The sequence below is a fragment of the Hemiscyllium ocellatum genome (genome assembly GCF_020745735.1).
Source record: "Hemiscyllium ocellatum isolate sHemOce1 chromosome 27 unlocalized genomic scaffold, sHemOce1.pat.X.cur. SUPER_27_unloc_1, whole genome shotgun sequence".
NCBI classification, from domain to species: Eukaryota; Metazoa; Chordata; class Chondrichthyes; order Orectolobiformes; family Hemiscylliidae; genus Hemiscyllium; species Hemiscyllium ocellatum.
The window spans coordinates 4289265-4312208 of NW_026867476.1; the positions used below are offsets into that span (position 1 = coordinate 4289265).

A 22944-nucleotide genomic window follows, 5' to 3' on the forward strand; every position below is an offset into this window, starting at 1 on the left:
TATAACATAGCAAAGATAAGTGGGAAAACTGAGGACTGGGAAGCTTTTAAAGAGCAACGGAGGATAACTAAGAAGGAATTACGCAGAGGAAAAATGAGGTACGAAGGTAAACTGGCCAATAATATAAAGGAGGACATTAAAGCTTTTTTTAAGTATGTGCAAGGCAAAAAAAAAATGATTAGGACTAAATTTGGGCCCTTGAAGACAGAAACGGGAATATTTTACGGGGAACAAAGAAATGGCAGAAGAATTAAATGGATACTTCAGATCTGTGTTCACTGGGGAAAACACAAGCAATCTCGCTGAGGTAACAGTGGCTGAAGGACCTGAACTTAAGGGAATCTATATTTGCCAGGATTTGGTGTTGGAGAGACTGTTAGGTCTGAAGGTTGGTAAGTCTCTGGGGCCTGATGGTCTATGTCCCAGGGTGCTGAAGGAGGTGGCTCGGGAAATCGTGGATGCGTTGGTGATTATTTTCCAGAGTTTGATAGATTCGGGGTCGGTTCCTGAGGATTGGAGGGTGGCTAATGTAATACCACTTTTTAAGAAAGGTGGGAGAGAGAAAGCAGGAAATTATAGATCAGTTAGTCTGATCTCAGTGGTGGGAAAGATGCTGGAGTCTATTATAAAGGATAAAATTACGGCACATCTGGATAGTAGTGACAGGATAGGACAGAGTCAGCATTGAAATAATGAAGGGGAAATCATGCTTGACTAATCTTCTTGAATTTTTTGAGGGTGTAACTCTGAAGATGGACGAGGGAGATCCAGTAGATGTAGTGTACCTGGACTTTCAGAAAGCTTTTGATAAAGTCCCACACAGGAGGTTAGTGAGTAAAATTAGGGTGCATGGTATTGGGGGCAAAGTATTAGATTGGATTGAAAATTGGTTGGCTGATAGGAAACAAAGGGTAGTGATAAATGGTTCCATTTCAGAATGGCAGGCAGTGATAAGTGGGATACCACAGGGATCCGTGCTGGGACCGCAGCTTTTTGCAATATAAGTTAATGATATAGAAGATGGTTTCAGCAATAACATTAGCAAATTTGATGATGATACAAAGCTGGGTGGCAGGGTGAAATGTGATGAGGGTGACATGGACAAGTTAGTTGAGTGGGCAAATGCATGGCAGATGCAGTTTAATGTGGATAAATGTATGGTTATCCACTTTGGTGGCAAGAACAGGCAGGCAGATTACTACCTCAATGGAATCAATTTTGGGAAAGGGGCAGTACAGAGGGATCTGGGTGTTCTTGTACACCAGTCAATGAAGGTAAGCATGCAGGTACAGCAGGTAGTGAAGAAGGCTAATAGCATGCAACGTAGGTTCACGAGGTCAATTCCTGGAATGGCGGGATTATCTTACACTGAAAGACTGAAGCGACTGGGCTTGTATACCCTTGAGTTTAGAAGACTGAGAGGGGATCTGGTTGAGACACATAAGATTATGAAAGGATTGGACACTCTGGCAGCAAGAAACATGTTTCCGCTGATGGGTGAGTGCCGAACCAGAGGACAAAGCTTAAAAATACGCGGTAGACCATTTAGGACAGAGATGAGGAGAAACTTCTTCATCCAGAGAGTTGTGGCTTTGTGGAATGCTCTGCCCCAGAGGGCAGTGGAGGCCCAGTCTCTGGATTCATTTAAGAAAGAGTTGGATAGAGTTCTCAAAGAGAGTGGAATCAAGGGTTATGGAGATAAGGCAGGAAGAGGATACTAATTAGGTGCGATCAGCCATGATCATACTGAATGGCGATGCAGGCTCAAAGGGCTGAATGGCCTACTCTTGCACCTATTGTCTATTTAAACAAACTCAATTCGTACGTTTCATGCATCCAAATTCACTCATTTATCCACTGAAACAAATTGCATTCTTTCAGTCATTCAATGAATCAAATTGCACTCGTTCATTTAACAAAACAAACTCCACGTGATAATCCAATGAGTAGAGCTTCTGTCATTCAATCAATGTCTCCACCTTAACGCATTCATTCAATGAAACAAACTGCAGTCATTCATTTCTGTAATCAAACTTTAATCATTCATTCAATAAGTCAAATGAGATTCATTGATTCAATGAAAGTAAACGTAACTCATACATTTTATGAATAAATCAGCACTGATTAATTTATTGAATGAATCTCTATTCATCCATTCAGTGAATCAAACAGCACTCTTTCGCTCAAGGAATGAAACTGGACGTGTTAATTCAATGAGTAGAGCTAACCATATTCAGTCAATGCTTAACGCAAGCATTCAGTGAGGCAAACTGCAGCCACTTCAATGAAGCATTCAAAGAAGCAAACTTTATTAATTGATTCATTGAAACAAGCTTAATTCATGCATTTCAAGAATCCAATTTCTCTCAAATATCTACTGAAACAAATTGCATTCTTTCATCAACTCAATGAAACAAACTGCACTCATTCATTCAATTAAACAAATTGCAAGTGTTAATTCAATGAGTAGAGCTTCACTCATTCTCGCAATGGCTCCAGCTTAACTCATTCGTTCAAAGGAAAAAGAAAACAGCATTCATTCAATAAATCAAATCTCAAGACATCTTTCAATGATCCAAACGTTTTTCATTGATTCATTAAAACAACCTTAATTCATACATTTAATGCACCCAAATTCACTCATTTAACCATTGAAACAAACTGCATTCTTTCATTCATTCAATGAATCAAACCACACTCGTTTATTCAATGAAATAAACTCCACTTGTTAATTCAATGAGTAGAGCTTCACTCATTCTTTCAATGACTCAAGCTTAACTCATTCGTTCAATGAAACAAACTGCTTTCATTCATTCATAAAATCAAACTTCAAAATTTCATTCAATGATTCAAACGTTTTTCATTGCTTCATTTAAACAAAATTAATTCATACATTGAATGGATCCAAATTCACTCATTTATCAGCTGAAGCAAACTGCTTTCTTTGATTCATTCATTGAACGAATTAAACTGCACTCGTTCATTCAATGAAACAAACTCCACTAGTTAATTCAATGAGTAGAGCTTCTCGCATTCTATCAATGGCTCAAGCTTAACTCATTCGTTCAATGAAACAAACTGCATTCATTCATTCATTGAATCAAGCTTCAAAAATTCTGTCAATGATTCAAATGTTTTTCAAAACGTCATTTACACAAATTTAATTCACTCATTTAATGAACCCAAATTCACTCATTTCTCTCCTGAAACAAATGGCATTCTTTCATTCATTCAATGAACCAAACTGCTCTCGTTCATGCAATGAAACAAACTCCACATGTTAATTCAATGAGGAGAGCTTCTCTCATTCAATCCATTTCTCCACCTCAATGCATTCATTCAATGAAACAAACTCAATTCATTCATTTGTGGAATCAAACAGCAATCATTCATTCAATAAGTCAAACGTGATTCGTTGATTCAGTGAAACTAAACGCAACTCATACATTTTAGGAAAAAACTAGCACTCATTAACTCATTGAATGAATGTCTATTCATTCTTTCAGTAATTCAAGCAACTCTTTCACTCAAGGAATGAAACTGCACGTGTGAATTCAATAAGCAGAGCTTGCCACATTCAATCAATGTCTCTAGCTTAACGCAAACATTCATTGAGACAAACTGCAGCCATTCATTCATTGAATCACACTTCAACAATGCATTCAAAGAAGAAAACGTTTTTCATTGACTCATTGAAACAAGCCATTCATGCCATTCATGAATCCAAACTCAATCAAGTATCTACTGAAACAAATTGCATTCTTTAATCAACTCAGTGAATCAAACTGCACTCAATCATTCAACGAAATAAACTCCATGTGTTAATTCAATGAGTACAGCTTCTCTCATTTTTACAATGGCTCAAGCTTAACTCATTCGTTTAATGAAACCAACTGCATTCTTTCATTCATTCAATGAATCAAACTGCACTCGTTCATTCAATTCAACAAAATGCAAGTGTTAATTCACTGAGTAGAGCATCTCTCATTCTTAAATTAAACAAATTGCAAGTGTTAATTCAATGAGGAGAGCTTCACTCATTCTTTCAATGGCTCAAGCTTAACTCATTAGTTCAATGAAACAAACTGCATTCATTCATTGAATCAAACTTCAAAACTTCTTTCAATGATTCATTGATATATTTACACAAATTTAATTCAGACATTTAATGAATCCAAATTCATTCATTTTTCTATTGAAACAAACTGCATTTCGTCATTAATTCAATGCATCAAACTGCACTGGTTCATTCAATGAAACAAGCTCCACCTATTAATTCCATGAGTCGCATTTCTCTCATTCTTTCAAGGGAATTCACGGAATGCTTACAGGATGGCTTTTTGGAACAGCTTGTCAAGGCAGCAGGCTATTCTGGACCTAGTGCTTTGTAATGAACCAGTCTTTATAAAAGGTCTTAAATTAAGGGAACCCTTAGGAAGCAGCGATCATAATATGGTAGAGTTCAGTCTGCAGTTTGAAAGAGAGAACGCAAAATCGGATATAATGGTGTTATAATGAAATAAAGGTAATTATGAGGGCATGAGAGAGGAACTGACAAAAATAGATAGAAGCAGAGCCTAGCGGGGAAGTGAGTAGAGCAAAAATGGCAGGAGTTTGTAGGTATAATTGAGGACACTGTACAGAGGTTCATCCCCAAGAAAAGAAACATTATCCGGGGAGGGATTAGAAAGCCATGGTTGACAAAGGAAGTCAGGAAATGTATTAAAGAAAAAGAGAGATCCTATAAAGTGGCCAAGAGCAGTGGGAAATCAGAAGATTGGGAAGGCTACAAAAGCAAACAGAGGATAACAAAGAGAGTAGTAAGGAAGGAGAGGATCAAATATGAAGGTGGGCTAGCCAGTAATTTTAGAAATGATAGTAAAAGTTTATTTCAATACATAAGAAACAAACGACAGGCAAAAGTAGACATTGGGCCACTTCAAACTGATGCTGGAAGCCTAGTGATGGGAGATGAGGAAATAGCAGGTGAACTTAACAAGTACTTTACGTCAGTTTTCACAGTGGAAGACATGAGTAATATCCCAACAATTAAAGGCAATCAGAGGGCTGAGTTGAGTATGGTTGTCATTACGAAAGAGAAAGTGCTAGAAAAGCTAAAAGGTCTTAAAATTGATAAATCTCCTGGCCCCGATGGGATACATCCTAGAGTTCTGAGAGAGATGGCTGAGGAAATAGTGGAGGCATTGGTTGAGATCTTTCAAGAGTCACTGGAGTCAGGGAAAGTCCCGGATGATTGGAAGATCGCTGTTTTAACCCCCTTGTTCAAGAAAGGATCAAAATAAAAGATGGAAAATCATAGGCCAATTAGCCTAACCTCGGTTGTTGATAAAATTCTAGAATCCATCATTAAGGATGAGGTTTCTAAATTCTTGGAAGAGCAGAGTCTGATTAAAACAAGTCAACATGGATTTAGTAAGGGGAGGCCGTGCCTGACAAACCTGTTGGAATTCTTTGAAGAGGTGACAAGTAGGTTAGACCAGGGAAACCCAGTGCATATGGTCTATCAAGACTTCCAAAAGGCCTTTGATTAGGTGCCACCCAGGAGGCTGCTGAGCAAGGTGAGGGGCCATGGTGTTCGAGGTGAGCTACTGGTATGGATTGAGGAATGGCTGTCTGACAGAAGGCAGAGAGTTGGGATAAAAGGTGACAAGCGGTGTCCCGCAGGGTTCAGTGTTGGGGCCGCAGCTGTTCACATTATATTTTAATGATCTGGATGAAGGGTCTGTGGGCATTCTAGCGAAGTTTGCCGATGATACGAAGTTAGGTGGACAGGCAGGTAGTACTGAGGAAGTGGGGAGGCTGCAGAAGGATCTAGACAGTTTGGGGGAGTAGTCCAGGAAATGGTTGATGGAATTCAACGTGAGCAAATGCGAGGTCTTGCACTTTGGAAAAATGAATAAAAGCATAGACGACTTTCTAAACGGTGCGAAAATTCGTAAAGCCAAAGTACAAAGGGATCTGGGAGCGCTAGTCGAGAATTCTCTAAATGTAAACATGCAGGATGAGTCCGTGATTAAGAAAGCGAATGCAATGTTGTCATTTATCTCAAGAGGGTTGGAATATAAAAGCACCGTTGTGCTACTGCGACTTTATGAAGCGCTGGTTAGACCCCATTTGGAGTAGTGTGTCCAGTTTTGGCCCCCACACCAAAGGAAGGACATACTGGCACTGGAACGTGTCCAGCAGAGATTCACGCGGATGATCCCTGGAATGGTTGGTCTAACATACGAGGAACGACTGAGGATCCTGGGATTGGATTCATTGGAGTTTAGAAGATTAAGGGGAGACTTATTGGAAACTTACAAGATAATACATGGCATGGAAAGGGTGGACGCTAGGAATTTTATTCCATTAGGCGAGTAGAGCTTCACTCATTCTTTCAATGTTTCAAACTTAACTCAGTCGTTCAATGAAACAGCCATGATTGAATGGCAGAGTGGACTCGATGGGCCGAATGGCCCTACTTCCACTCCTATGTCTTATGGCCTTATGGTCTTAACTCAGTCGTTCAATGAAACAAACTGCATTCATTCATTGAATCAAACTTTCAATGATTCAAACGTTTTTCATTGATATATTTAAACAATCTTAATTCATACATTTAATGAATCCAAATTCACTCATTTTTCTATTGAAACACATTGCATTCTTTAATTCATTAGTTCAATGAATCAAACAGCACTCTTCATTCAATGAAACAAACTCCACCTGTTAATTCAATGAGGAGAGCTTCTCTCATTCAATCCATGTCTCCACCTGAACGCATTCATTCAATGAAACAAACTGCATTCATTCAGTTCTGGAATCAAATGTTAATCATTCATTCAATAAGTCAGCCGAGATTCATTGATTCAGTGAAAGTAAACGTAACTCATACATTTTATGAAGAAATCAGTACTCCTTAATTTATTGAATGGATCTCTATTGATCCATTCAGTGAATCAAACTGCGCCCCTTCACTCAGGAATGAAACTGCACTTGTTATCTCAGTGAGAAGAGCTTACTGCATTCAGTCATTGTCTTTAGCAAACGTTTTTCATTCATGCATTGAAACAAGCTTAATTCATGCATTTCATGAACACAAATTCACTCCTATATCTACTGAAACAAACATGCATTCTTTCATTCATTAAATGAATTCCAACTGCACTCGTTCATTCAATGAAACAAATTCTGCGTTTAATTTCAATCAGGAGAGCTTCTCTCATTCAATTCAGATGTCTACCGTAACGCATTCATTCAATGAAATAAACTGCATCCATTCATTTCTGGAATCAAACTTTAATCATCCATTCACTACGTAAAACGTTTTATGAATAAATCAGCAGTCATTAATTTATTGAATGAATCACGATTCATCCATTCGGTGAATCAATCAGTGCTCTTTCACTCAAGGAATGAAACTGCACATGTTAATTCTATGAGTAGAGCTTACTACATTAAGTCAATGTCTCCAACTTAACGAAAGCATTCAGTGAGACAAACTGCAGCCATTCATTCATTGAATCGCACTTCACCGATGCATTCAATGAATCAAGTGTTTTTCATTGATACGTTGCAACAAGCTTAATTCATACATTTCATGAATCCAAGTTCTCTTAATTCACAGAATGAACGAAGCTTCATTCTTTGATTCAATGAATCAATGATTTCAGTTTGATTCAATGAATGAATGAATGCATTGTCTTTCACTGTATGAATGCGTGAAACTTGAGATGTTGAATGAATGAATGAGAGAAGCTTGACTCATTAATTAACACGTGAAGTTTGTTACATTCTATGAATGAGTGCAGTTTTCATTCATTGAATATACGAATGCGGTTGGATTGATTAAAAGAACTTGTTAAGTTTGTTTCATTGACTCAATGAATAGCGTTGATTCATTAAATGCACGTTTGAAGTTTGATACAATGAAAGAACGACTGCAGTTTATATGAATGAATGAATGCGTGAAGCCTTAGACATTGAATGAATGAGAGAAGCTCTACTCATTGAAGTAACACATGCAGTTTGTTTCACTGAATGAATGAAAGAATGCAGCTTCTTGCAGTAAATAATTAAGTGCAACTGCATTCATTACATGTACGATATAAGTTGGTTTCGTTGAATCAAGGAATAACGTTTGATTCATTGAATAAATGTTTGCGGTTTGATTCAATGAATGAATGAATGCATTTCAATGAGTTGAGCTTCTCTCATTCATTCAATGTCTCAAGTTTATCGCATTTATTCAATGAAACAAACTGTGTTCATTCATTTATTGAATCAAACTTCAATCGTATTCAACGAATCAAACGTTATTCATTGATTCAATGATACAAACTTAACACATTCATTCAATGCATCAAACTGCACTCAGTCATTCATTCAAACAAATTACATGTGTTAATGTAATGAGTAGAGCTTTTCTCATTCATTCAATGACTCAAGCTAAACACGTTCAAAGAATCAAACTTTTATTCAATTTATTGAATCAAACTTTAATCATTCATTCAATGAATCAAACTTTCCTCATTGATTCAACAAATCAAACGTAACGCATACATTTCATTAATTAATCTGCACTCATTTATTTACTGAATCAAACTCTATTCATCCATTCAGTGAATCAAACTGCACTCCTTCGTTCAATGAAACAAACTGCATGTGTTAATTCAATGAGTAGAGCTTCTCCCATTCAATCAATGTCACCAGCTTAACGCATTCATTCAATGAAACAAACTGCATTCATCATTCATTCCAACAAGCTGCAATCATTGTGTTTCATTGAATGAATGAGTGCAGTTTGATTTACTGAATGCATGAAAGAATGTAGCCCCTTTCAGTAAAAATGAGTGCAGTTGGATTCATTAAATGTAATTGTTTTATTGAATCAATGAATAATGTTGGATTCATTAAATGTATGAGTTAAGTTTGTTTCATTGATTCAACGAATAACTTTTGATTCATTAAATGAATGAGCGCAGTTTCATTCAAGGAATGAATGAATGCTGTATGTTTCACTGGATGAATGCATGATGATCTGAACATTGAATTAACACTTGCAGTTTGTTTCATTCCTTGAATGAGAGCAGTTTCGAGTCATTGAATGTATGAATGCATTAGGATTCATTAAATGAACCTGTTAAGTTTGTTTGATTGAATCAATGAATAACGTTAGATTCATTGAATGTACAATTGAGGTTTGATACAATGAATTAATGAAATTTGTTTCATTGAATGAATGCATTCAGGTTGAGATATTGAATGAACGAGAGAAGCTCTACTCATTGAATTAACACGTGCAGTTTCCATCACTGAATGCGTGAATGCAGTTTGATTCACTGAATGAATGAAAAAATGCAGTATGTTTCATTAAATAAATTAGGACCGTTGGATTCATTTAATGCATGAATTAAGATTGTGTCATTGAATCAATAAATAACGTTTGATGCATTGAAAGAGTGATTGTAGTTTGATTCAATGAATGGATGAATGCAGTTTTCTTTAATTGAACGAATGAACTCAGCTTGAAACATTGAAGTAATGAGATAAACTCTACTCATTGAATTAACACGTGCAGTTTCCGTCACTGAAAGAATACATGCAGTTTGATTACAGAATGGATGACTGCAACTTGATTCAGTATATAAATGAGTGCGGATTTATTCTTTCAATGAATGTGTTCTGATCGTTTCATTGAATTAATGAATGACGATTCATTCATTGAATTTCCAATTGAAGTTTGATTGAATGCAGCCTGTTTAATTAAATGAATGCGTAAAGTTTGCGACATTGATTGAATGGGATTCAATCCAGTCATTGATTCATTGCACTTTGATTCAATGAATGAATGCAGTTTGTTTTATTGAATCAATGTACAACATTCGATTCATTGAATGTACGATTCAAGATTGATTCAATGACTGAATGAATGCAGTTTTTCTTTCTTCGAATGAATGCGTTAAGTTTGATACATTGAATGAATGAGAGAAGCTCTCCTCATTGAATTTACACGTTCAGTTTGTTTCATTCTACAAATGAGTGCAGTTTGATTCACTGAATGAATGACAGAATGCAGTTTGTTTCAGTAAATGAAACAGTGCAGTTGCATTCATTAAATACAATGAATGAATGAAAGAATGCAGTTTGTTTCAATAAATAATTGAACACAGCTGCATTAATTAAATGAGCGAATTAAGTTTGGTTCATTGAATCAAGGAATAACGTTTGATTCATTAAATGATTCATTGCAGTTTGATTCAATGAATGAATGTAGTTTGTCTCATTGGATGAATGTGTAAAGCTCGAAACATTGAATTCATGAGAAATGCTCTACTCATTGAATTGACACATGCAGTTTGTTTCATTCTGTGAATGAGTGCAGTTTCGATTCCTGAAATGTATGAAGGCAGTTCAATTCATTAAATCTAAAGTTAAGTTTGTTTCAAAATTCAATGTATAACATTTGCTTCATTGAATGTACGATTGAAGATTGATTGAATGATTGAATGCAGTTTTTCTTTCAATGAATGAATGCTTTAAGCTTGGGGCATTGAATGAATGAGAGAAGGTCTACTCATTGAATTCACACGTGCAGTTTTATTTCATTGAATGACTAAGTGCAGTTTGATGCATTGAATGAATGAATGCAGTTTGATTCTTTGAATGAATGTGTTTAGCTTGAGATATTGAATGAATGTGAGAAGCTCCACTCATTATTTTAACACATGCAGTTTTATTTCATTGAATTACTGAGTGCAGTTTGATTAATTGACTGAATGATTGCAGTTGGAATCAATGAAGAAAAGGAAAATGTTTTAGTGGATGAACGCATCGAAACATTGAACCTCTGAGATTTGCTGTACTCATTGACTTCACACGTGCAATGTCTTTCATTCTATAAATGAGTGCAATTTCGAATAATTGAATGCATGAATGCAGTTGGATAACTCCACTCATACAAGGAAACTGCACTCATTCATAGAATGAAACAATCAGCACGTGTAAATTCAATGAGTAGAGCTTATCTCATTCCTTCAAAGTCTCAAGCTTAACGCTTTCATTCAATGAAACAAATTGCATTCATTCAGTCATTGAATCAAACTTTAATCGTGCATTCAATGAATCAAACATTATTCATTCATTCAATGAAACAAACTGAACAAGTTCAGTAAATGAATCCAACCGCATTCGTGCATTCAATGTATCGAAACTGCACTCATTCATAGAAAGAAAGAAACTGCACGCGTTAATTCAATGAGTTGAGCTTATCTCATTAATTCAAACTTTCGAGCTTAACGCATTCATCAAATGTGACAAACTGCATTCATTTATTCATTAAATAAATCTGCAGTCATGCATTCAATGCATCAAACATCATTCGTTGATTCAATGAAACAAACTTAATTCATACTTTTAATGAAATCAGCTGCACTCATTTATTTAATGAAACAAACTGCATTCATTCTTTAATTCAGTGAATTAACAGTGCACTCATTCATTCAATGAAACAAACTGCAGGTGTTACTTCTCTCATTCATTCAATTTCTCAAGCTTAACGCATTCATTCAATGAAACGAACTGCATTCATTCATTTCTTCAATCAAACTTTAATCATTCATTCAATCAATCACGTTATACATTGATACAATGAAACAAACTTAACTCGTATGTTTTATGAATAAATCCGCACTCATTTATTGACTGAATCCAACTCTATTCATCCATTCCGTGAATCAAACTGAACTCATTCAATCAGTACTGTTTACCGCATTAAGTCGATGTTTCTAGCTTAATGCATTCATTCAGTGAAACAAACTGCATTCAATAAAATTTCAACAATTCATTCAATGAATCAAATGATTTTCTACGATTCAATGAAACAAACTTCATTCATACATTTAATGAACCCAGATTCACTCATTGTTCTCTTGCAACAAGCTGCATTCTTTCATTCATTAATTCAATGAATCACACTGTACTCGTTCATTCAATGAAACAAACTCCACCTGTTAATTCCATAAGTCGCGTTTCTCTCATTCCTTCAATGGCTCAAGCTTAACTCAGTCGATTCAATGAAATAAACTGTGTAGAGCTTCTCTCATTCTTTCAACGGCTCTAGTTTAACTCATTCGTTCAATGAAACAGACTGCATTCATTCATTCAATGAAACAAACTCCACATGTTACTTCAATGAGTAGAGCTTCTCTCATTCAATCCAAGTCTCCACCTTAATGCATTCATTCAATGAAACAAACTGCATTCATTCATTTCTGGAATGAAGCTGTAACCATTCATTCAATAAGTCAAACGAGATGCATTGATTCAATGAAAGTAAACGCAACTCATTCATTTTATGAATGAATCGGCACTCATTAATGTATTGAATGAATCACGATTCATCCATTCGGTGAATCAAACAGCGCTCTTTCACTCAAGGAATGAAACTGCACATGTTAATTCTATGAGTAGAGCTTACTACATTAAGTCAATGTCTCCAACTTAACGAAAGCATTCAGTGAGACAAACTGCAGCCATTCATTCATTGAATCACACTTCACCGATGCATTCAATGAATCAAGTGTTTTTCATTGATACGTTGCAACAAGCTTAATTCATACATTTCATGAATCCAAGTTCTCTTAATTCACAGAATGAACGAAGCTTCATTCTTTGATTCAATGAATCAATGATTTCAGTTTGATTCAATGAATGAATGATTGCATTGTCTTTCACTGCATGAATGCATGAAATTTGAGATGTTGAATGAATGAAGGAGAGAAGCTTGACTCATTAATTAACACGTGAAGTTTCTTTCATTCTATGAATGAGCGCAGTTTTCATTCATTGAATATACGAATGCGGTTGGATTGATTAAAAGAACTTGTTAAGTTTGTTTCATTGACTCAATGAATAGCGTTGATTCATTAAATGCACGTTTGAAGTTTGATACAATGAAAGAACGACTGCAGTTTATATGAATGAATGAATGCGTGAAGCCTTAGACATTGAATGAATGAGAGAAGCTCTACTCATTGAAGTAACACATGCAGTTTGTTTCACTGAATGAATGAAAGAATGCAGCTTCTTGCAGTAAATAATTAAGTGCAACTGCATTCATTACATGTACGATATAAGTTGGTTTCGTTGAATCAAGGAATAACGTTTAAATGTTTGCGGTTTGATTCAATGAATGAATGAATGCATTTCAATGAGTTGAGCTTCTCTCATTCATTCAATGCCTCAAGTTTATCGCATTCATTCAATGAAATAAACTGTGTTCATTCATTTATTGAATCAAACTTCAATCGTTATGCATTGATTCAATGATACAAACTTAACGCATTCATTCAAACTGCACTCAGTCATTCATTCAAACAAACTGCACGTGTTAATATAATGAGCAGAGATTCTCTCATTCATTCATGCTAAACACGGTCAAAGAATCAAACTGCATTCATCAATTTATTGAAACAAACTTTAATCATCCATTCAATTAATCAAACTTTCCTCATTGATTCAATAAATCAAACGTAACTCATACGTTTAAGTAATTAATCTGCACTCATTCATTTACTGAATCAAACTCTATTCATCCATTCAGTGAATCAAGCTGCATTCCTTCGTTCACTGAAACAAACTGCATGTGTTAATTCAATGAGTAGAGCTTCTCCCATTCAATCAATGTCTCCAGCTTAACGCATTCATTCAATGAAACAAACTGCATTCATCATTCATTCCAACAAGCTGCAATCATTGTGTTTCATTGAATGAATGAGTGCAGTTTGATTTACTGAATGCATGAAAGAATGTAGCCCCTTTCAGTAAAAATGAGTGCAGTTGGATTCATTAAATGTAATTGTTTTATTGAATCAATGAATAATGTTGGATTCATTCAATGTATGAGTTGAGTTTGTTTCATTGAATCAACGAATAACTTTTGATTCATTAAATGAATGAGCGAAGTTTCATTCAAGGAATGAATGATGGCTGTATGTTTCACTGGATGAATGCATGATGATCGAAACATTGAATTAACACTTGCAGTTTGTTTCATTCCTTGAATGAGAGCAGTTTCGATTCATTGAATGTATGAATGCTATTTGGATTCATTAAATCAACCTGTTAAGTTTGTTTGATTGAATCAATGAATAACGTTAGATTCATTGAATGTACGATTGAGGTTTGATACAATGAATTAATGAAATTTGTTTCATTGAATGAATGCGTTCAGGTTGAGATATTGAATGAACGAGAGAAGCTCTACTCATTGAATTAACACGTGCAGTTTCCATCACTGAATGAGTGAATGCAGTTCGATCAATGAATGGATGACTGCAACTTGATTCAGTAAATAAATGAGTACGGATTTATTCTTTCAATGAATGTGTTCTGTTCATTTCATTGAATTAATGGATAACGTTTCATTCATTGAATTTCCGATTGATGTTTGATTGAATGCAGCCTGTTTAATTAAATGAATGCGTAAAGCTTGTGACATTGATTGAATGAGAGAAGCTCCAGTCATTGAATCATTGCACATTTGATTCAATGAATATACGATTCAAGATAGATTCAATGACTGATGGAATGCAGTTTTTCTTTCTTCGAATGAATGAATTAAGTTTGAGACATTGAATGAATGAGAGAAGTTCTCCTCATTGAATTTACATGTTCAGTTTGTTTCATTCTACGAATGGGTGCAGTTTCAATTCATTGAACGTATGAATGTATTTGGATTCATTACATGGACGTGTTTATGTTGTTTCACTGAATCAATGAATAACTTTTGATTCATTGAATGTACGATCGAAGTTTGATTCAATAAACGAATGACTGCAGTCTGTTTAATTGAATGAATGAGTAAAGCTTGAGACATTGATCGAATGAGAGCAGTTTGATTCACTGAATGAATGACAGAACGCAGTTACTTTCAGTAAATGAAACAGTGCAGTTGCATTCATTAAATTCAATGAATGAATGAAAGAATGCATTTGTTTCAATAAGTAATTGAACACAGTTGGATGAATTAAATGAGCGAATTAAGTTTGGTTCATTGAATCAAGAAATAACGTTTGATTCATTAAATGATTCATTGCAGTTTGATTCAATGAATAAATGCAGTTTGTCTCATTGGATGAATGCGTAAAGCTCGAAACATTGAATTTATGAGAAATGCTCTACTCATTGAATTAACACATGCAGTTTGTTTCATTCTGTGAATGAGTGCAGTCTCGATTTCTGGAATGTGTGAATGCAGATGAATTCATTAAATCTAAAGTCATGTTTGTTTCAAAGATCAATGTATAACATTTGCTTCATTGAATGTACGATTGAAGATTGATTGAATGATTGAATGCAGTTTTTCTTTCAATGAATGAATGCGTTAAGCTTGGGATATTGAATGAATGAGAGAAGGTCTACTCATTGAATTCACACGTGCAGTTTTATTTCATTGAATGACTAAGTGCAGTTTGATGCATTGAATGAATGAATGCAGTTTGATTCTTTGAATGAACGTGTTTAGCTTGAGACATTGAATGAATGTAAGAAGCTCTACTCATTACATTAACACATGCAGTTTTATTTCATTGAATTACTGAGTGCAGTTTGATTAATTGACTGAATGATTGCAGTTGGAATCAATGAAGGAAAGGAAAATGTTTCAGTGGATGAACGCATCGAAAGGTGGAACCTCTGAGATTTGCTGTACTCATTGACTTCACACGTGCAGTGTCTTTCATTCTATGAATGAGTGAAATTTCGAATAATTGAATGTATGAATGCAGTTGGATAACTCAATTCATACAATGAAACTGCACTCATTCATAGAATGAAACAAACTGAATGTGTAAATTCAGTGAGGAGAGCATCTCTTGTTTATTCAATGTCTCAAGCTTAACGCATTCATTCAATGAAAGAAAAACTGCATTCATTTAGTCATTGAATCATTCTTGAATCGTACGTTCAATGAATCAAACATTATTCATTCATTCAATGAAACAACGTGAACAAGTTCAGTTAATGAATCCAACCGCATTCGTGCATTCAATGTATCGAAACTGCACTCATTCATAGAAAGAAACAAAATGCACTTGTTAATTCAATGAGTAGAGCTTCTCTCATTCATTCAATGTTTCGAGCGGCATTCATTCATTCATTGAATCAAAGTTTGTGCGAAGATTTGTAGCTCGGGTGTTCGTTGTTGTGGTTCTGTTCGCCGAGCTGGAAGTTTTTGTTGCAAACGTGTCGTCCCCTGGCTAGGCGACATCATCAGTGCTTTGGAGCCTCCTGCGAAACATCAAAGAATCGCTTCGCAGGAGGCTCCAGAGCACTGATGATGTCGCCTAGCCAGGGGACGACACGTTTGCAACAAAAACTTCCAGTTCGGCGAACAGAACCACAACATTCATTGAATCAAACTTCAATCATTCGTCCATTGAAGCAAACTTAATTCATACATTGAACTGCATACATACATTGAAACTGCACTCATTCATAGAATGAAACGATCAGCACGTGTAAAATTCAATGAGTAGAGCTTATCTCATTCCTTCAAAGTCTCAAGCTTAACGCTTTCATTCAACGAAACAAATTGCATTAATTCAATCATTGAATCGAACTTCAATTGGGCATTAAATGAATCAAACATTATTCATTGATCCAATGAAACAAACTGAACAAGTTCAATTAATGAATCCAACCGCATTCATGCATTCAATGTATCGAAACTGCACTCATTCATAGAAAGAAACAAACTGCACGTGTTAATTCAATGAGTAGAGCATATCTCATGCATGTGTTAATTCAATGAATACAACTTACCGCATTTATTCAATGTTTCTAGCTTAACGCATTCATTCAGTGAAACAAACTGCGGTGAATAAAACGTCAACGATTCATTCAGTGAATGAAACGATTTTCAATGATTCAATGAAACAAGCTTCATTCATACGTTTAATGAATCCAAATTCACTCATTTACCTACTGAAAGAAACTGCATTCTTTCATTTATTCCGTGAATCAAACTGCACTCATTGATTCAATTAAACAAACTGCACGTGTTAATTCAATGAGTAGAGCTTCTCTCAATCATTCAGTCTCAAACGCATTCGTTCAATGAAACAAGCTGCATTCAATCATTCATTGAATCAAACTTCAGTGTTACGTTCAATGAATAAAACATTCAATGAAATAAGCTTAACGGCTTCATTTAATAAATGAAACATTCATACATCGAAACTGCACTCATTTCATACACTCACGTGTTAGTTCAATGAATAGTGCTTATCTCATTATTTCAATGTTTTGAGCTTCACGCGTTCATCCAATGAGACAAACTACATTCATTTAGTCAAGCTGCAGTCTTTTATTCATTCAATGCATCAAACTGCACGTGCCATTTCAGTGACTAGAGCTTCTCTCATTCAATGAAAATCTCAAGCTTTGCTCATTCGTTCAATTAAACAGACTGCATTCGTTCATGTATTGAATCAAACTACAATCGTACATTCAACGAATGAAACGGTATTCATTGATTCATTGAAACAAACTTAACACAATCATTTAATGAATTGAACTGCATTTATTCATTCAATGCATCAAAATGAACTCTGTCATTCAAAGAAACAAACTGCACGTGTTAATATAACGAGCATAGCTTGTGTCATTCATTCAATGTCTCAAGCTAAACACGTCCATTCAAAGAATCAAACTGCATTCATTCATTTATTGAATCAAACTTAAATCATTCATTCAATGAATTAAACGTTATTCATTGATTCAGTTAAACAACATAAACACGTCCAAGTAAGGAATCCAAATACATTCAAACTTTCAATGAATTGAAACTGCTATCATTCATAGAATGAAATAAATTGAACTTTTAAATTGAATGAGGAGAGCTTCTCTCATTCATTCAATGTCTCAACGTAACACACTCTTTCAATGAAAGAAAACCGCATTCAATCATTCAATCAATCTTCAATCGTACATTCATTGAATCAAATGTTATATATTGATTCAATAAAACAAACTTAACAAGTTAATTTAATGAATCCAACTGCATTCATGCATTCCAGGAATCGAAACTGCACTCATTCACCGAATGAAACAAACTGCATGTGTTAGTTCAATGAGTAGAGCATTTCTCATGAATTCAATGTTTCGAGCTTTACGCATTCATCCAATGAGACAAACTGCATTCATTCATTGAATCAAACGCTATTCCCTGATTCAGTGAACCAAACATAATTCTCTCATTTAATTAATCCAATTGTGTTCAACTATTTATTGAAACAAACGGCATTCTTTCTTTCATTCATTCATTGAATCAAACTGCTGTCATTCATTCAATTGAATCAAACGTTATTCGTTTAATCAATGAAACAAACGTAACTCATTGATTTAATGAATGCAACTGCATTGCTTCATTTACTGAAACAAACTGCATGCTGTCATTCATTCAGTGAATCAAACTGCACTCATTCATTCAATGAAACAAAGTTGACCTTCTCTCATTCAATCAATGTCTCAAGCTTTACTCATTCATTCAACTAAACAGACTGCAGTCATTGGTTTATTGAATCAAACTTCAATCGTACATTCAATGAATCAAACGTTATTCATTGATTCAGTTAAACAACATAAATACGTCCATGTAATGAATCCAAATACATTCAAACATTCAATGCATTGAAACTGCTGTCATTCATAGATTGCAACAAACTGAATGTGTAAATTCAATGAGGAGATCATCTCTTATTCATTCAATGTCTCAAGCTTAACGCATTCATTCAATGAAAGAAAAACTGCATTCATTCAGTCATTGAATCATTCTTGAATCGTACATTCAATGAATCAAACATTACTCATTGATTCAATGAATCAAACTTAACAAGTTCAATTAATGAATCCAACAGCATTCATGCATTCAATGTATCGAAACTGCACTCATTCATAGAAAGAAACAAACTGCACGTGTTAATTCAATGAATTGAGCTTATCGCATTAATGCAAACTTTCGAGCTTTACACATTCATCAAATGTGACAAACTGCTTTCATTTAATTCATTAAATCAACATGCAGTCGTGCATTCAATGCATCAAAAGTATTCTTTGATTCAATGAAACAAACTTAATTCATATTTTTGATGAAATCAACTGCACTCATTTATTTACTGTAACAAACTGCATTCATTCATTAATTCAGTGAATTAACAGTGCACTCATTCATTCAATGAAACAAACTGCAAGTGTTACTTCTCTCATTCATTCAATGAAATAAACTGCATTCATTCATTTATTCAATCAAACTTTAATCATTCATTCAATCAAACGTTATTCATTGATACAATGAAACTCATATGTTTTATGAATAAATCTGCACTCATTTATTTACTGAATCCAACTCTATTCATCCATTCCGTGAATCAAACTGAACTCATTCATTCAAGGAATCAAAATGCACGTGTTAATTCAATGAGTAGAGCTTACCGTATTATGTCAATCTTTCTAGCTTTACGCTTTCATTCAGTGAAACAAACTGCAGTGAATAAAACTTCAACGATTCATTCTGTGAATGAAACGATTTTCATTGATTCAATGAAACAAGCTTCATTCTTACATTTAATGAATCCAAATTCACTCATTTACCTACTGAAACAAACTGCATTCTTTCTTTTATTCAGTGAATCAAACTGCACTCATTCATTCAATTAAACAAACTGCACTTGTTAATTCAATAAATAGTGCTTATCTCATTAATTCAATGTTTCAAGCTTCACGCATTCATCCAATGAGACAAACTACATTCATTCAGTCAAGCTGCCTTCTTTTATGCATTCAATGCATCAAACTGCACGTGCCATTTCAGTGACTAGAGTTTCTCTCATTCAATGAAAATCTCAAGCTTTGCTCATTCATTCAATTAAGCAGACTGCATTCATTCATTTATTGAATCAAACTTAACGCAAACATTCAATGAATGAAACGGTATTCATTGATTCATTGAAACAAACCTAACGCAATCATTTAATGAATTGAACTGCATTTATTCATTCAATGCATCAAAATGAACTCTGTTATTCAAAGAAACAGACTGCACGTGTTAGTATAATAAGCATAGCTTGTCTCATGCATTCAATGTCTCAAGCTAAACACGTCCATTCAAAGAATCAAACTGCATTCATTCATTTATTGAATCAAACTTAAATCATTCATTCAATGAATCAAACGCTATTCATTGATACAATGAAACAAATTTAATTCATACATTTTATGAATAAATCTACACTCACTTATTTATGGAATCCATCTCTATTGACCCAATCAGTGTATCAACCTCAATTCATTCATTCAAGGAAAGAAACAGCAAGTGTTAATTAAATGTGACGAGCATCTCTCATTCATTCATTGTCTCAAGTTTAATGCATTCGTTGAATGTAACAAACTTCATTCATTCATTCATTCATTGAATCAAACTTCAAACATTCATTCAATTAATCAACCGCTTTTCATTGATTCAATGAAACAAACTTAATTCATACATTAAATGAATCCAAATTCACTCATTTATCTACTGAAAAAAACTGCATTCTTTCATTTATTCAGCAAATCAAACTGCACTCATTCATTCAATGAAACAAACTGCACGTGTTCATACAATGACTAGAGCTTCTCTCATTCAATCAATATCATAACCTTTACGCATTCATTCACTTAAACAGACTGAATGAACCTGCAGTCATGCATTCAATCAATCAAATGTTATTCATTGACTCAATGAAACAAACTTAATTCTTCCTTTTAATGAATCCAAATGCACTCATGTATATACTGAAACGAACAGCATTCTTTAATTCGTTCAGTGTATCAAACTGCATACAGTCATTCAATGAAACAAACTGCACGTGTTAATTCAATAAGTAGAGCTTCGCTCGTTCAATCAATGTCTCCAGCTTCACTCATTCATTCAAGTAAACAGACTGCAGTCATTCATTTTTTGAATAAAACTTCAATCATACAGTCGATGAATCAAGTGTTATTCATTGATTCTGTGAAATAAATTTCACACATTCATTTAATGAGTCCAAATACATTCATACATTCAATGAATTGAAACTGCACTCATTCATAGAATGACACAAACTGCACGTGTTAATTCAATGAGTAGAGCTTCATGCATTTATTGAAGCAAACTTTGATCATTCATTTAATGAATCAATCGTTATTCATTGATTCAATGAAACAAACTTGACTCATACATTTAATGAATAAATGAATTTTCAATGAAACAAACGTTCTTTGAGAGAGAGAGAGAGCATCAGAGCCGATTCCCTTGTGATTCAACTTGTGATTCCGCTTGAATGCACGTTTGCTTGTTAGTGATTAAATGGTTGTGTTTTGTTTACTGGAGCTCGAGATCTGGAACTATTTTGTATTTGGTTTGTGTTTTGGGAATTTAAGATGATTTCTTTGGAGGTTTAGGATCCATCAGCGGTTATGAAATGAAATATTAATCCAGGTATTTCTAACACATTTATGCTTACCTTAAAGTGAATCATATTTAATTTCAAATCAATTTAATATGGAAGAAGAGGGTATTACAGCCTTTTAAAAATGTCTTCTCCTTCGATTCTGCACCATTTGACATCAGCATAAACTTGCTCTCAAATTCCCAACAATTTCATGCTACTGCCAAAAACATTTTTTACCTCTCTTACTCCTACGTGTTGGACTAAAGAAATAATTGACTAAATGAAGTCAAGCAAGAGCATAAAATCTGGGCAGAATCACTCTATTCTAGGATGAGAACAGGTCTCTGCTCAATTTCAATTATAATCCAACCTAACAATCACTGTAGACTTTAATATTTGCTCATTGAGTGGAGGAATTGTATGAACTTTATTTAATTCGGTTAAAGTTTGCTAGATCCAAAATAGCCCAAACCAACAGTGGTGCTTTCAGAAAATGGTCCTAGCAGACTCGTTTGTTTCCACTTAATTTTAAGACTGATACTTCTCCTTGGAGATTATGATGTTCCAGTCGTAGCTTTATTCTATATCAATTTCCCTCTCTCACTGAAAATTAAAGTTACAGTTCAATATTATCTTGTAATGAATAATGCAACACAATTAATGTCCTATTGTTCACATCTGTGTCTATGGATTTGGCCATTATTAATGCATTAGAAATTTTTTTATTACCACGTGAGTAGACAAGAGGCAGCTGCCGTCACTTCACATTAAAAATGAGTAACGACTGGTCAAGGCCACTTTAGCAACCTAATTAGATTAGACTTACAGTGTGGAAACAGGCCCTTCGGCCCAACAAGCCCACACCGACCCGCCGAAGCGCAACCCACCCATACCCCTACATTTACCCCTTACCTAACACTACGGGCAATTTAGCTTGACCAATTCACCTGACCCGCACATCTTTGTGACTGTGGGAGGAAACCGGAGCACCCGGAGGAAACCCACGCAGACACGGGGAGAACGTGCAAACTCCACACAGTCAGTCGCCTGAGTCGGGAATTGAACCCGGGTCTACAGGCGCTGTGAGGCAGCAGTGCTAACCACTGTGCCACCGTGCCGCCCAAAGACATTGAGGGGGCACCCGGATTTGAACCAGGGACCTCTTGATCTGCAGTCAAATGCTCTACCACTGAGCTATACCCCCTCTGCTAATGTGGGATTTAAATTAAAGGACTAGAATCTGGTAAGTATAATGGATTTCAGATTTGTAAACTGTATACATTTTACATTTTAAATTTTAAATACAGAATAAATTAATTTCCAGGTTATCTTGTTGACTTTTAAAAAGTCTTTGTCACTTGTTCAGTTTCCACCTCTGAATTACTGATAACGATTATTGTATTTATTTTGTTTAAATAATCAGTTGTATATAGGGCTGAATCACAAAACCAGAATTAATTGGCAG

General features: G+C 34.9%; 1 non-coding gene across 1 annotated transcript; it reads right to left on the minus strand.

Moving 5' to 3' along the window:
• Positions 1-22611: 22611 nt before the first annotated feature.
• Positions 22612-22683, minus strand: trnac-gca (transfer RNA cysteine (anticodon GCA)). The gene has a single exon. It is a non-coding gene; the product is annotated as a tRNA-Cys (tRNA).
• Between the last annotated feature and the right edge of the window lie 261 nt (positions 22684-22944).